Below are 14,338 nucleotides of genomic sequence, written 5' to 3'. Positions count from 1 at the left end.
TTGTAGATACAAAATTGTGCACCTCTTGTGTCTTTTCAAGCTTTCAGATCCTTGATTTTAGGGTACAAGAAGATTGCAATCACCGAATGCCCTTCTGTGCATTCATTTAAGGCAATATTGTTGCATAAAACTGTTCATCCACCTCAAATAACATGGCACACTGTGGGGATTTGGTTTTTGCTCTGTGAAGGAAAAGTGGGGAACTGCAAGCTTGCATGTCGGATTCATTCCCTGGGGCTCTCCTGCTTACGCCTCCCCTGCTACAATCAGGCTTGCAAAAAAGCATTTATTCGCTCCTATCAAAGTCCTGTTTCAAACAGCAGAAGGGAATTAACAGAAGGGGGTATGCAGCTGGGAAAGGGAGGGTTTAAAGCATAACTGTTGCAGAGAGATGGGCCACTCTTCCCAAAGAGTCCATTTGGGGATGGCCAGGTGAACCCTTCCCTCCGCCTCTCAGGAACAATCTGCCAGAAGATCACTCCTATTCTGGCTGCTAGAAAAAAGTTGAAATGCTTTTTTCAAGCCGAATTTTATGCATGTTTGTATGCAGTATTTGTGAGTGTGGCAGGATATGCAGGAAAGTGTTCACACTCCATTTTGTCTTGGCTATGCACACTGTTGGCCTATGGCTCCCAAGCAGTTATCCACAAGGGAATGCAGCACTCAGGTTGAAAAAACTACCCCACACCTGCTGTGAAGTCTTCACACTGTCTAAGGATTCCATCTTGTGTTCTTAAGTGTTTCATCTACAGTCGTACCTTGGATCCCAAATGCATTGTGAGTCAAATGTTTTGACTCCTGAATGCCACAAACCCAGAAGTGAGTGTTCCGGTTTGCAAACGTTATTTGGAACCCGAACATCTGACACAGCTTCTGATTGGCTGCAGGAGCTTCGTAAGCCTCGCCTTGGTTTCCGAACATTTTGGCAGTCAAATAGACTTCCAGAATGGATTCCGTTCGGCTTCTGAGGTACGACTGTATAAGAAATTAATGACACTTGAAGGCCAACACATAGTGAAGGCAATCCAATTAGAAAGAAAGCCACACATCTTTACAGGCACTGAGATCTTCCTCCCAAACACTCTTATCACAATGATTTAGAATTTTCCAATGATTAAGTGATAGTGTATTATGTTCTGAGAGCAGCTCATGAGTGAAACATCTTTGATTTAAAATCTGCCTGACATTTCCCAAAACATCTCATGAAAACGACACTGTAAAGAAGGTGACCTCAGCATGCAGAGTTTGCGTTGTGCAATACATCATGTAAAGGTAATGTGATTTTGTGTAATTCGTAACTGAAAGCTTAGCCTGACAAGAAAATGCTGTCAGGATAGGGAACAAGAGAACTGATTCTATCCAAAGCCTACATACAATACTGATTATTAATTTTGCCTCATATTCCCTCACAAAGCTAAATCACTTTGTGATCCTTCAGCGTTTCATTACAAGCAGTTCTTTCTTCCCGTTCTTCTCTGTTGTTGGGGGGAGGGAGGGCTGAAATTTTTCAGGAACTGGCAGGGACAGTGCACCTCATTTCCCACACCTGAGGCAAAATGGGAAAGTGCCTTTCACCCTACCGAAGCTTCCTTTAGTTGGGTTGCATGGCAGTGCCTGCAAAGCAGCAGCAACGGATTCCAGCTACTTCTCACGAAATCTCATGCACTGTGAGAAATTTCTCAAGTTCTCAGCAACATCTCGCAAGAAGCCACCACTGCTGCTGTTGCTGCTTCTCTGCACCCATGGGGGTGCTGCCTCTTGGATTTCTGTTGCCAAAGGCAGCTGCCTCAGCCCACCTTATGGGCAGCCAGGTCCTGGGGAAAGTAGATGTTTGGGGAGGGGGAAATAGTGCTCAACAGAGAAGCAACAGAGGCAGTTTCCTGTCCTCCACCCCACACCCTTTTTGGACCTGTTTTTCTGGGTCTGTGAGTGGCAACAGCCTGTAATCTACTCTACAGTGCCTCAAAAATGAGCTGTCATGTGCAGGCTGCCTTAATTTCTAGGACTCTTTGAGGAAGGAGCAATGCAGTAGAGATAGACAGACCTCAACTCAGGGCCCTTCCAGACATCCTTTTTTATTGCATATTCATAATTATCTGTGCTCATGATTCTATCAGGGCATTCCACATGATCCCTCTTTCAATCTTGCTTGTGCCTGCAAAACTTGTCACGCTGCTTCATTTTCAATCAGTGCTTAACGCATAACTCCCAGACTCCACATTGCAGCTTTGGTTTACCAAGAACTTGAACTTATTTCTTAATACATTTTGTTTGGATAATCTTTGCAAAATTCAGGTGGTGAATACTTAATGTTTCCCAGAGGGGAAGGGTCATCTTTAGGCCCAAAGTGCCTCAGTACTCATGGATGCAAAGTTATAGGTTAGTCTTGCCTGCTTGTACCACACCTGATAATTTAGTATGACTTGGCCAGATATGTGAACTGCCTCCACTAAAAGTATAATATTGAATACTGATATTGAAAACCGTATATTGCACTGCCCTAGTATACAGTTCTTAGGATGAAAAGGTGTTTTTCATAAATTGTGTATGAATAAAGGTGTTATGTTAGTATTAAGGGTGTGCTTTCAATATAGTTGGTTTTGAGTTCCCCAAGGTATCAAGCAACAGTATGCACACTCTATGTTAATTGTGTGTTCCTTCAGTTACAAAACAGATCCTTTGACGCTTTATCTTATATTCTGATAAGAAGGATGGCTAGGAAGGAATCCTCATAAGGATGGCACTTATATGTAACAAATGATACAATATTAATACAACATTAATGTTCAGGTGGGACGCAGGTGGCGCTGTGGGTTAAAGCCTCAGCGCCTAGGACTTGCCGATCGAAAGGTCGGCGGTTCGAATCCCTGCGGCGGGGTACGCTCCCGCTGCTCGGTCCCAGCGCCTGCCAACCTAGCAGTTCGAAAGCAAGTAGATAAATAGGGACCGCTTACCAGCGGGAAGGTAAACGGCGTTTCCGTGTGCGGCTCTGGCTCACCAGAGCAGCGATGTCACGCTGGCCACGTGACCCGGAAGTGTCTCCGGACAGCGCTGGCCCCTGGCCTCTTGAGTGAGATGGGCGCACAACCCCAGAGTCTGTCAAGACTGGCCCGTATGGGCAGGGGTACCTTTACCTTTACTATATGCTGAATCTCTTACAGAATATATGTGATTTACTAAGATGTTTTTAAGTCACAGGAACAGTCTGAGAACCCGATGTAAAGATGATCTCATTTTATAATTGATGTTATATTTAGTATGTCTGCTGGTATGAATGGATATGAATGTCTGAAGTATGAATGAGAACCGGATGATTAGTGGGTCTGAAGAATAAATGAATAAATAAAGTTATTGAATCAAAGATAAAGAACTGCTTAAATTAATTTACAAAGGACTATTGCATTGAAAGGGACGCGGGTGGCGCTGTGGGTTAAACCACAGAGCCTAGGACTTGCCGATCAGAAGGTCGGCGGTTTGAATCCCCATGACGGGGTGAGCTCCCATTGCTCGGTCCCTGCTCCTACCAACCTAGCAGTTCGAAAGCACATCAAAATGCAAGTAGACAAATAGGTACCGCTCAGGCGGGAAGGTAAATGGCGTTTCCGTGTGCTCCTCTGGTTCGCCAGAAGCGGCTTAGTCATGCTGGCCACATGACCCGTAAGCTGTATGCCGACTCCCTTGGCCAATAAAGCGAGATGAGCGCCGCAACCCCAGAGTCGGCCACGACTGGACCTTGATATCTCGCTTTATCACTACCCGAAGGAATCGAGCCCGAAGTGGCTAACATTCTCCTTTCCCTTCCTCCCCCACAACAAACACTCTGTCAGGTGAGTGGGGCTGAGAGACTTCAAAGAAGTGTGACTAGCCCAAGGTCACCCAGCAGCTGCATGTGAAGGAACGGAGATGCGAACCTGGTTCACCTGATTATGAGTCTACCGCTCTTAACCACTACACCACACTGGCTGGACTGAGATAAAGAACCATTATCAAACTATTGAATATTGAGCCAGCGAAACAGGATGGATGAACAGTGAACCAGTTACTGGACTGTGCAAGACAGGATGAGCAGTATGACAACATGTCTGGGTGAATCAGGGGACAAAGTGAGAAGATGATTGAGATAAATGACTGTTCTTAAAAAAGACATGTTGGAAGAAACATGCTATTCATAAAGACAGTATGACAACATAACAGAAAACAGACTGTTTTCAACTATAACTATTCTTATCTATTTGAGGAACCAGCATGATGACAGCTATCAACCCCCTTCAATACAAGACAATGTAACCATACAGGGATCTGAGCCTTGGGAAGGCATTGGGAACTTTGCGTGCTGTCCTACCTGCAGGAGGATGCTGTCTATAGACTCTTAAAAGAGATTGGCCATCTCTTTTAGTGGGTCCAACCATCTGGTAGGTATGAAAGGAATGAATGAGTGAGTGAGTGAATGAGTTCTTATTGCTTATTGCTTGTTAAATAATAAAGGGTTGTACTCTTATGAGATTTGTGTCATTTTGTCTTTCTTGAAAACGCTCTGATAAAAAGGAACTTAACTCTGTTTTCATTACACAATGGTAAGCCAAACAGTGGCTTACTGAGAGGAGAAACATGTTTGCTTACAGAGAAGAGTTTGCAGCTACTTTGCTCCTCCCTGGTCTTTTTCACTGCTATAGCAAACTACACTGAGCCAAGGTTTGGCTTAGCAGGCTATCCAATCCAAGACTCATGGCTAAGCTCTCTCCGCACAAACTATGAGTGCTAGAAGGAAGAGCACTCCCTGCTGCAAGGCCCATTTGAACCTGGCCTAGGAGGCGGAGCCCACACTCACCCTAAACAGCTAAAAGGCTCCTGCAAGACCAGAGGGACATTGCTGAAATAACTCTTGGGTTGGGGCAACTGGCTGAAATGTTTTAAAAGGTTCTAATTTTGGTTCCTCTGCTTCATTTTTATCAGACTGGGGTTGGTTAAATTGTTTAGTTGGGGCTGGCGATTACTTTGATTTGGGTATAATTGTAAACTGTTTATTATTATCATCATCATTATTATTGTTATTGTTATTGGTTTCTATTGATTTATTGGTTGGTTTGTTGCTTTTTTTGTTTTTTAATGTTTGATGTTTTGTTGTGTTTTTATATATGTTGTAAGCTGCACAGAGTGGGGGAACCCAGCCAGATGGGCAAGATATATATAGATATATATAGTAGCCAAAGTTTGCTTTTGGCTTGTTCTTGGCTTTCAAATTTGGCTCACTGTGTCCTGTGAACCAGCCTAATTCCCCCTAATCACATTTAAAACATCATTTAAATCAAGAATGGGCAGTCTTTGGATTTGTGGGATCCACTTTGTTTTTTACTAGAATTCTGAGATCCACTAATCAGAGCCAGGTGCAAAACAAGTCAGTCAGCATCTGCATAGATCAGAGATTCTAACACAAAACTCTTGAAGTGGCTAGCATAGATGCACAAACACCTCATATTTTACAAGTGAGGAATACTGTCACTAAGAGGTAAGGACAAGGCCAGCCATAATGGGGACCTGGATCTTTAACAAGTTATTTTTACCTCAGACCCCAAATTTCCCCATCAAGCGGGTGCAGTAATAGGGGTGAAAAGGGGGGACAGTGTGTCTTGGCATGACAAAACAGACACAGCAGCAAATCTTCTGCCTTTATAGAAATGCAACATCTGGCTTTGAACAGTGCAATAATTCAATTTAGATTATGCTTAATTATTACTTTTTGAGACATTAATATATTTTATTAATATACCCAGTTTTCTACAAAGAACTAATAAGAACTTCCTGACAGTCTAGTCTCTTGCTCTTAGAAATTACTGTTAGTATACTATCTAAAATAGGGTTGTCACACACACAAAACCTGTAGCCAAATAACTGTCTGAGTAATAATGTAACGTATTTGCATATTAATAAAACATCAATCATCCTGAAGGGAAACAACACTCAATTTTGAGATTATGCACATTACTTTTTACTTTTACTTTTACTTGTTTACTATATTTCTAAACTACCCTTCATGTGCCCGGATCACCGGGCATGTTACAAGATTCATATTAGAACAGCAATATAACAAAAAATAAGTACAATAATAAAATAATTAAACCAATTACTAAAACTATTCAAACAATTACAATAATTATATTTCTGCAACAAACAAAGCACTGTTTTTTAATGCAAGTACTTACAAAAATCCCAGATCAGCTTTATTACTTTTTGTATACCTGTTCTATGATAGCACCCACCAGTAGTGTTTGTATGTACTTGTTTTAAAAAGTAATTAACTTTAAAAAAAAAAAACCTGCCTGATTGACTGAGGGCACGTTGAATTGACTAAACATTGCAGTACCATTATTTTCTAACTGCTACTAAATCAGAACCATAGCCTATCCACCATGCTACTTCTCCTTAGATTCATTTTTTGTGTGTTGTTAACTGGGACACGGGTGGTGCTGTGGGTTAAACCACAGAGCCTAGGACTTGCCGATCAGAAGGTTGGTGGTTCGAATCCCTGCGGCGGGGTGAGCTCCCGTTGCTCAGTTGCTCAGTCCCTTCTCCTGCCAACCTAGCAGTTTGAAAGCACATCAAAGTGCAAGTAGATAAATAGGTACCGCTCCGGCGGGAAGGTGAACGGTGCTTCTGTGCGCTGCTCTGGTTTGCCTCGGCCAATAAAGTGAGATGAGCACCGCAACCCCAGAGTCGGCCACAACCGACCTAATGGTTAGGGGTCCCTTTACCTTTACCTAACATTAGTTGTTGGCATCAAAGTGAAATAATTCTGCAGCATTTCTAAGCTGAACAGAGCGAGCCCGGAAAACAGCAATGGGGCAAGTTCAATGCCTCGATGGCATGAAGAAGAGGAAAAAATCTCAATCTTTTCAGTGCTATATTATTGTCTCCGCATCTCTGCTATGTTACCTGCCATGAATCTGTTTATCTGGGATAAGTTTTCTATCTTTTCAGAAATTACACTAAGCATTTCTGACATGGATGCAGTATTTCCAAATATGTATGTATTTTCTTTCTGAACATTTCCCACATTTCATCTTCCCACTTATAACTGCATTTCATAATTTATGTTGAAGAGGTAGTGAAGCAAAAGAGCAGCTGGTTTCCTATTCACACCAAGAAATGTGAGTTGTTAGAATACAGAAGTGCTCCTCAACGAATGTTCCTTCATTTGGATGAAAAACCCTTCATTTCAACTTCTTTAAAGCAATGAAATGAACTTCTAGCTCACACCTCAACTCAAACTCCAAACTTTTTGTCATTGTAACTGACAGACAGTTGAGGGAGAGAGGCCTGCCCATTTTGTTGTCTGGCACAGAGCCACTTCCTTTGCTACCTTAATGACCCATACTTAGAGGGCCATTACCTCATTACCATTACCTCATCAGGAAGCTCACCTGGCTATTCCAGGAATTGAATCCATGATGGATCCAAGAATTAGGAGGCCTACCCACAGACACACAGCCCACAAACTCATAGCAGTATGTTTCCTCATCGTAATTCTTTCCCCTACACCAGGGGTCAGCAAACTTTAAGCAGGGGGCCGGCCCACTTTCCCTCAGAACTTGTGGGGGGCTGGATTATATTTTGAAAAAAGAAAGAACGAATTCCAATGCCCCACAAATAACCCAGAGATACATTTTAAATAAAAGGACACATTCTACTCATGTAAAAACCCGCTGATTCCCTACACTTTTAAAACAAGCTTTTAAAAATTATTTCATCATTTAAAAAAAAACAATTGCCAGATTTGTCTGGGGTCTGTCTGTTAAGTGACTTAGAAGTTCTAAGGAAGGAACTGACTGGCAAACACGTAATGCTCACTGGAAGGATCAAATGATGGTGAACTAGGAAAGAAACAGCAAAGCAAGCACATCAGAGAATGGATCAGTGGGTCTGAGCATGGAAAGGAAGGCTACATTTGAAAAGAACAGAAGAGCTTCCTTTTGCTTGGAGGAAAGAATGGCATCAGTACTAACAATGAAGTTACATAACAAACGGGTAAACATAGAGCCAAGTAACGGGTAGCTTTAAAAAATAACAACCAATGTGACAAAGCTCCTTCCAACATTTTTCTGGCTGCGCATATAATGTGATTTATTCTGATTGTGTCCAAATTAATTTCTAATTGATTGTTGAGTAAGGAACAAACTAGAGAGCATTCTCCCCAAACAGCTTTGTAATTAATAGGTCTTCACTTTGAGGTCTATTCATGTTATCCATATCACCCGTGAAATATATATGCTCTGCGTGTTGCTATAGCTGAAATTGGATTTCTTTCTTTCATTTTGCTATGACTATTAGGAATTGCAGATCAATCGTTGAGTTTTTGTGGCTCCCCATTCTGATCTGCATTATGCAGCATGTTATCACAAGGCAGCAAGAATCATGTCCAGCTATGTCTGCTGCTGTTAGATAACTGAGCTCATTTGTACAACTACCCTTCCTACATTCCTGCTGTAACAGGGGTTTCCTTACAGTAACTGCATGCCGTCAGTGTGCAAAGAATGAGACCATCTTTCTTTCTTTTTTGCTTAGTCATGGAGATGAATTGTAACTGCAATTTTAAAACAGTTGCTAAAGTAAATATGAGAAAAGAGGAAATGCTATTAGTGAGGACTTTCTCACAGATACCAATTGTTATTTTTAATTCTTAACCTATCTTTCCTGGTGTCTATGCACATATAAGTTGCGCTGTGTATTAGGAAAAGAGCAACAAATAAGTTAAGAAATCACATCCAAAAGTATGCATAGGCTGAAACTGGAGTACTAAAATGGGAAATATTACATTACTAGTCACGCTGTATATACCTTTATAAAATAGAAGCTGAAATACAGCAGATGTGTCAGATCTAAATGTTTTAGAAAAGTGATCCCACTGTTTTTGCTGAAATCAACTAGTTTTAAATATATCTATACCTGGCCATCTATATAATTATCTTTAAGCAGAGGATGTACCATAAGGGGAAAGGCTTTGAAGTGCTGGGGACCTGAACGCCACCTGATACATTAATCCTTTACATCTAGAAATGCAAAAACAGGTACACACAATTCTGAGAAGATGACAGCTGAGTAGGAAAGAGCTATATGACTGATACAACAGTCTCTCTATTGGGGAATACAACACAGGGAAGTGGATTTCATGCCTCTGGGTTTACTACTACTACTACTACTACTACTACTGCTACTACTAATAATAATAATAATTTATTTATACTCCACTCATCTGGCTGGGTTTCCCCAGCCACTCTGGGCAGCTTCCAATGAAATATTAAAATATAATAATTAATCAAATTAATGTTCCCTAAACATGTCAGGATTAACCTAGGGTTGCCATATTTCAAGAAGTTCGGACATCCCCAAAGTTGCTGAGCTTGATTTCTTGGTTTACTTGCCAAAGATCCAGGACAAACCGCTGCCTTCCGAAAATCCCCCCACCCCCGGTCGTCACTTCGGCCTTTGAAATCCCAGACGTATTTGAAAACAAGTGAGAGGCTAATAAATTTACATGGCCCCAAAGAGCCTTGCAACCTGATCCTATAAACATCAGAAACTGATCCCATTGTGTTCAGTGGGGCTTAAAGGTAAAGGTAAAAGGACCCCTGACCATTAGGTCCAGTCGTGACCAACTCTGGGGTTGCGGCGCTCATCTCGCTTTATTGGCTGAGGGAGCTGGCGTACAGCTTCCGGGTCATGTGGCCAGCATGACTAAGCCGCTTCTAGTGAACCTTCCCGCAGGAGCGGTACCTATTTATCTACTTGCACTTTGACGTGCTTTCAAACTGCTAGGTTGGCAGGAGCAGGGACCAAGCAATGGGAGCTCACCCTATCGCGGGGATTCGAACCACTGACCTTCTGATCAGCAAGTCCTAGGCTCTGTTATTTTAACCCACAGCACCACCCACATCCCTTCAGTGGGGCTTACTTCCATGTAATTTGCATAGGGTTGCAGCTGTACTTGTGCCCTGACTGGGATAAGGAGAAGCTGCTATTTAGGAGTTATGTCTACCTTCACAATCATGTTTGGGTTGATTTTCAATCTTCCCAAGAGCCAAATGTAAGGCTGGCAAAGTTCTTTGCACAGTGTTTCCCCAAAACCAACCAATCAACTGGAAATTGCTGCACCTGCAAAACCCCTTTCAGTCAAGCCCCACCTGCCGCACACCTGACATAATATACATAGGACAAATGGCCATGGCTCACCCACAACAAGCTTGCAGGTCAACTGGGGAGGCCTGGTGAGCCTCCTTAGAAATACATCACATCTCATCATAGCTGGAAATAATAATAATAATAATAATAATAATAATAATAATAATAATAATAATGTCATTCTAATAATATTGTACTTCTAATAGAGGGCACCTTCTGACATCCTTTCAAAACAGAGGGATGTCCTCAATAAACAAGATCACCAGGCCACTTTAATGAAAGCTGACTTAATAACTCATGGTTTGAAATGTGCTTGTTTCAAACAAACCATAGTTAAGTTTAACCCAAGTTTGCCAGGTTCGGACAACATGACAGCATGTGATTAATCAAATGAACACTTCCAAACTTCTCAAGGCTGCGTTGGAGAAAAGCACTCGTCTGAATATGCCTGGGTTTGTTCCTGTCATGGTTTATCATGACATCTAAAGATAACAACTGTGTTATCACAGTCTACCTGTGGACATATCATCATGGTAAGTTACCTATAGAACTGAAACCTTTCAAATGATATATCCATAATTCATTAGAAATGGTGTGGCAATAAAAACCTTGTTAATAACAGCAGATTCTTCCTTGTGGAATATGATTCTGGCAGAATGGGGAGATTTCACAGATAAGAACACGCTATGCCAAATATATAGCAAAAGGAGCAATCTTTCCAATGGAATAGAAAATGAAAATAGCTTGATAAGGGGATACATCAGAAACCTGGCAAACAAATATCTTACATGTTTTCTGAAGGTTTAGACAGCATAAGGTTCAAAAGGCAGCTGCAATTCTAACTGAAATGGTACACCATCCAGCATTTCTCTTCTATACTTATATCTATCCTGTAACACTAGCTACAGATGTCAATGATGGTAAAAACAAACCACAGGTTAGTGTTTTGTGTAAATGAACATAGCCTAGGCTCTAAATCTTTCTCATACACTTTTATTGATAGATATTTGCCCTTTTTTCACATACTCAAGCAGGCTGCAACACATATCCCATGTTTTACACCATAAGCTCATCCAATGAGATTATTTAGCTTGCTCGTTAAATAGCATATAATAGTTGCAGGGTTTATGGGAAAGTACTCAAGTGAGTTCATTTTATTTTAGTATCTAACAATATATGATATTCTCCTTCAGCATCTGTGTAACAAGTACAAACAAGATAGCCTTTTCCCTGTTGTGAACAAGCTAATTTGGCTTCTTAATCTTCTTGGCTTTCTTCTGCTATTCTTAATTGCTGAGCCCAGGGAGTTCAGCTTTCTAAATTATTCAGTGTGTGTAAATTTGGTTCAACTATAATTAAATGACCCATCTGTATACTAATACTTTCCAATTCAACTCTTACAGTGTAGGAGCTTGAAATCATATTTTCAGTCAGCAGCTCTGTAAAAGGGGATCTCACTTCTAAAATTTCCTGTACATTTTTGGTCAAATGCTAACTATGGCACAAAAACACCTCATCATCTTGGGGTAACACAAACCAGTCTGGTTCGCACTTAATGCTAAGCCAAACTATGGCTTAGTGTTAATGAGCAAGCACGCTGGTGCAGACTTAGAAAATTCTGGCAGCATCACTCCTCCCCACTCCTGACATACTACCCAGAGCTAAGCCATGGTTTGGTTTAGCATTGTGGGCAAAGCTGGGATTGTCTCGCTCAAAGCAAACAATAAGTTGCTGTCGTTAGTTTTCTTTTTTTATTTTAATAAATATAGTTTAATTGATTTCCAATATATTAACAATTATTTTTAAAAAAACCATAAAAAGATACAAAAACAAAATCTCACCCCCTTGATGTAGATTAATCTACATAGTTAAGTTTGCCAAATTCCAATATGTGATTTTGATGGTTGCCATTTTTCAGGGTTATCAGTAAAATAGTTTATAATTTTATATTTTACCATATTTCAACAAAATCGTCTATATCATCTATATTATTCAATGGATGCAATCTCTTTGCTAATTTTTTTGATACAGCAATAGACCCTACATTCTGTTTCCAATTAGCACATACACATTCCAATTGGAACACATATGTTCCAATGCTTTTCAATTCTGTGCCAGTAATAGGTGTACTGCTACTAAAATAAAAGTAATTTGTTCTTAATAACAGAGGTCAAACTGGCCTTCTTTAAAAATAGTTAACAATCCAAAACTTGAGGTACATTCCACATGTTGAATGGTAATATTTATTTCTGTAAATACCCTCTGCCAGAAGGGGTTTATATGTTTACACACACATCCACCACATGTGAAATGTTGTAGTTATACTATTGCAGCCTCTCCAGCACAGGCGTGGGATGGACAAACCACAAGTTGTATTGTTCTTGACGTATCACTCATGTTTTTTTCTTGGGAAGACAAATCACAAGCCCAGGTTCTCATGCAATGCTTAGTCAAACCTAGGTTTAGCTACCAATAGCATGACAGCAGCACAAACAAGGGAGAAGCGGAGAAGCTGCAATTTTCTAACTGCACCAGCACACTTGCTCAAGCAAGTATAACCTTGGTTTGGCTTAGTAGTCTTGTTCACATGTGGAAGCAAATGCCCCCGATTCCTTCACTGAGAGTTATTTTAATGTATTATGTTCTTAGTGGCTTACATGTCAACCCCCTAATACTTGGGGGGGGGGGGAGAGAATTAGTTTACAGTACAGTGGTACCTTGGGTTAAGTACTTAATTCGTTCCAGAGGTCTGTTCTTAACCTGAAACTGTTCTTAACCTGAAGCACCACTTTAGCTAATGGGGCCTCCTGCTGCCGCCACGCTGCCAGAGCACAATTTCTGTTCTCATCCTGAAGCAAAGTTCTTAACCTGAAGCACTATTTCTGGGTTAGCGGAGTCTGTAACCTGAAGCGTATGTAACCTGAAGCGTATGTAACCCGAGGTACCACTGTACTTTGCATCCTGTTAGCTCATATAGATGTTATGAAAGCAAACATTTTTTGTGATCAACTGTTCTTCTAAAGGCAAGTAAATTAAACAACTTATCGATGTTATCAAGAAACAAAAAAAAACATGTATTTTATTCTTCTGGGCAAACATGAAGAAGTACTTTTCCATTAACTGGACCACTTCAGCCAGAAAGTGAGGGATCACATGTCCTCCCTTTAAAAACAAAATAAAAACAAAATCCACAACCTCCTCCAATTAAAAAATCCTACTACTCACTTTTCTTTTGCATATTTTAACCTCTTATCTTTTTCTAGTACCTGCCCTATATTTGCTATAACCCTGATTCTCCCATACTGAAAAAACCTTCTCTTGACCCATTGACTCTGTACAGTGCCTTTTTTATTTCTTATTGTGTGTTTGAGTTTGTTTTAATGAATCTTATTATATTACATTAATTATGTTGTATGCCCATTTACATATTATATGAAAAGTGATTATATGAATCCTTTAATAATTCAATAATAAAATAATTTTTGTCCTATTTCTCTTGAATGGTGGGTTATTATTCAGTATTTCCTCTTTTGCTAATTTGCTGTTAGATACCCATCAACACAATTTCTGATCCTCCCATTGCACTGAATCTGCTTTTCTTAGTGACCTCTGCCTTGCTAAATCACACGGGTCAGTTTTCTGTTTTGCTTTTTTTTACTTCACAAGTAGCACCAATGGTAACTGAACCCCCTTGAGCCATGCAGTATCTACCTCTCAAGCTTTCTGTGAACATGGTGGGTAGCTGGATGTCAGCAGGAATTAACATCCAGGAATTCAGAAGGTATAGTCAATACACAAGGTGTTTCTGATGGCTCCAGATATTTAGGTTGAAGCGAACAACCTGGAGTTCAACTCTGACATTTAAATTAAGTGATTCATCCTTGATGGTAAACTTGAGGTGTGGTAAATTACTAGGATTAATCAAGGTTTAACACAAAAGGTCTGCCATGCTTAATCTGAATCTGTATTCAATAGATATCAGCCACAGAACTCTTTATTTCTTTTACTTTGAAAATTAAGGAGTTACCTGACAGCATATGCTGTTTGACTGATAAAATTGGGAATTAAAATAGATAGCTTCGACCAAACATCAGATAAACTTATTCTCTCAGGGTGGTGGGGGGAAGTGTATTATATAAACAAGCATACACATACATGCAAAAAC

General features: G+C 40.4%; 1 protein-coding gene across 1 annotated transcript in view; it reads right to left on the bottom strand.

Moving 5' to 3' along the window:
* Nucleotides 1–14,338, bottom strand: part of SV2C (synaptic vesicle glycoprotein 2C) — an 87,411-nt gene that overhangs the window by 57,830 nt on the left and 15,243 nt on the right. The gene's annotated exons all lie outside the window — the stretch shown is intronic.

This window comes from Podarcis cretensis (assembly GCF_951804945.1).
Source record: "Podarcis cretensis genome assembly, chromosome: 11".
Lineage (NCBI taxonomy): Eukaryota > Metazoa > Chordata > Lepidosauria > Squamata > Lacertidae > Podarcis > Podarcis cretensis.
Note: the sequence above shows the minus strand (reverse complement) of the source record. Positions and strands in the feature narration are given on the sequence as shown.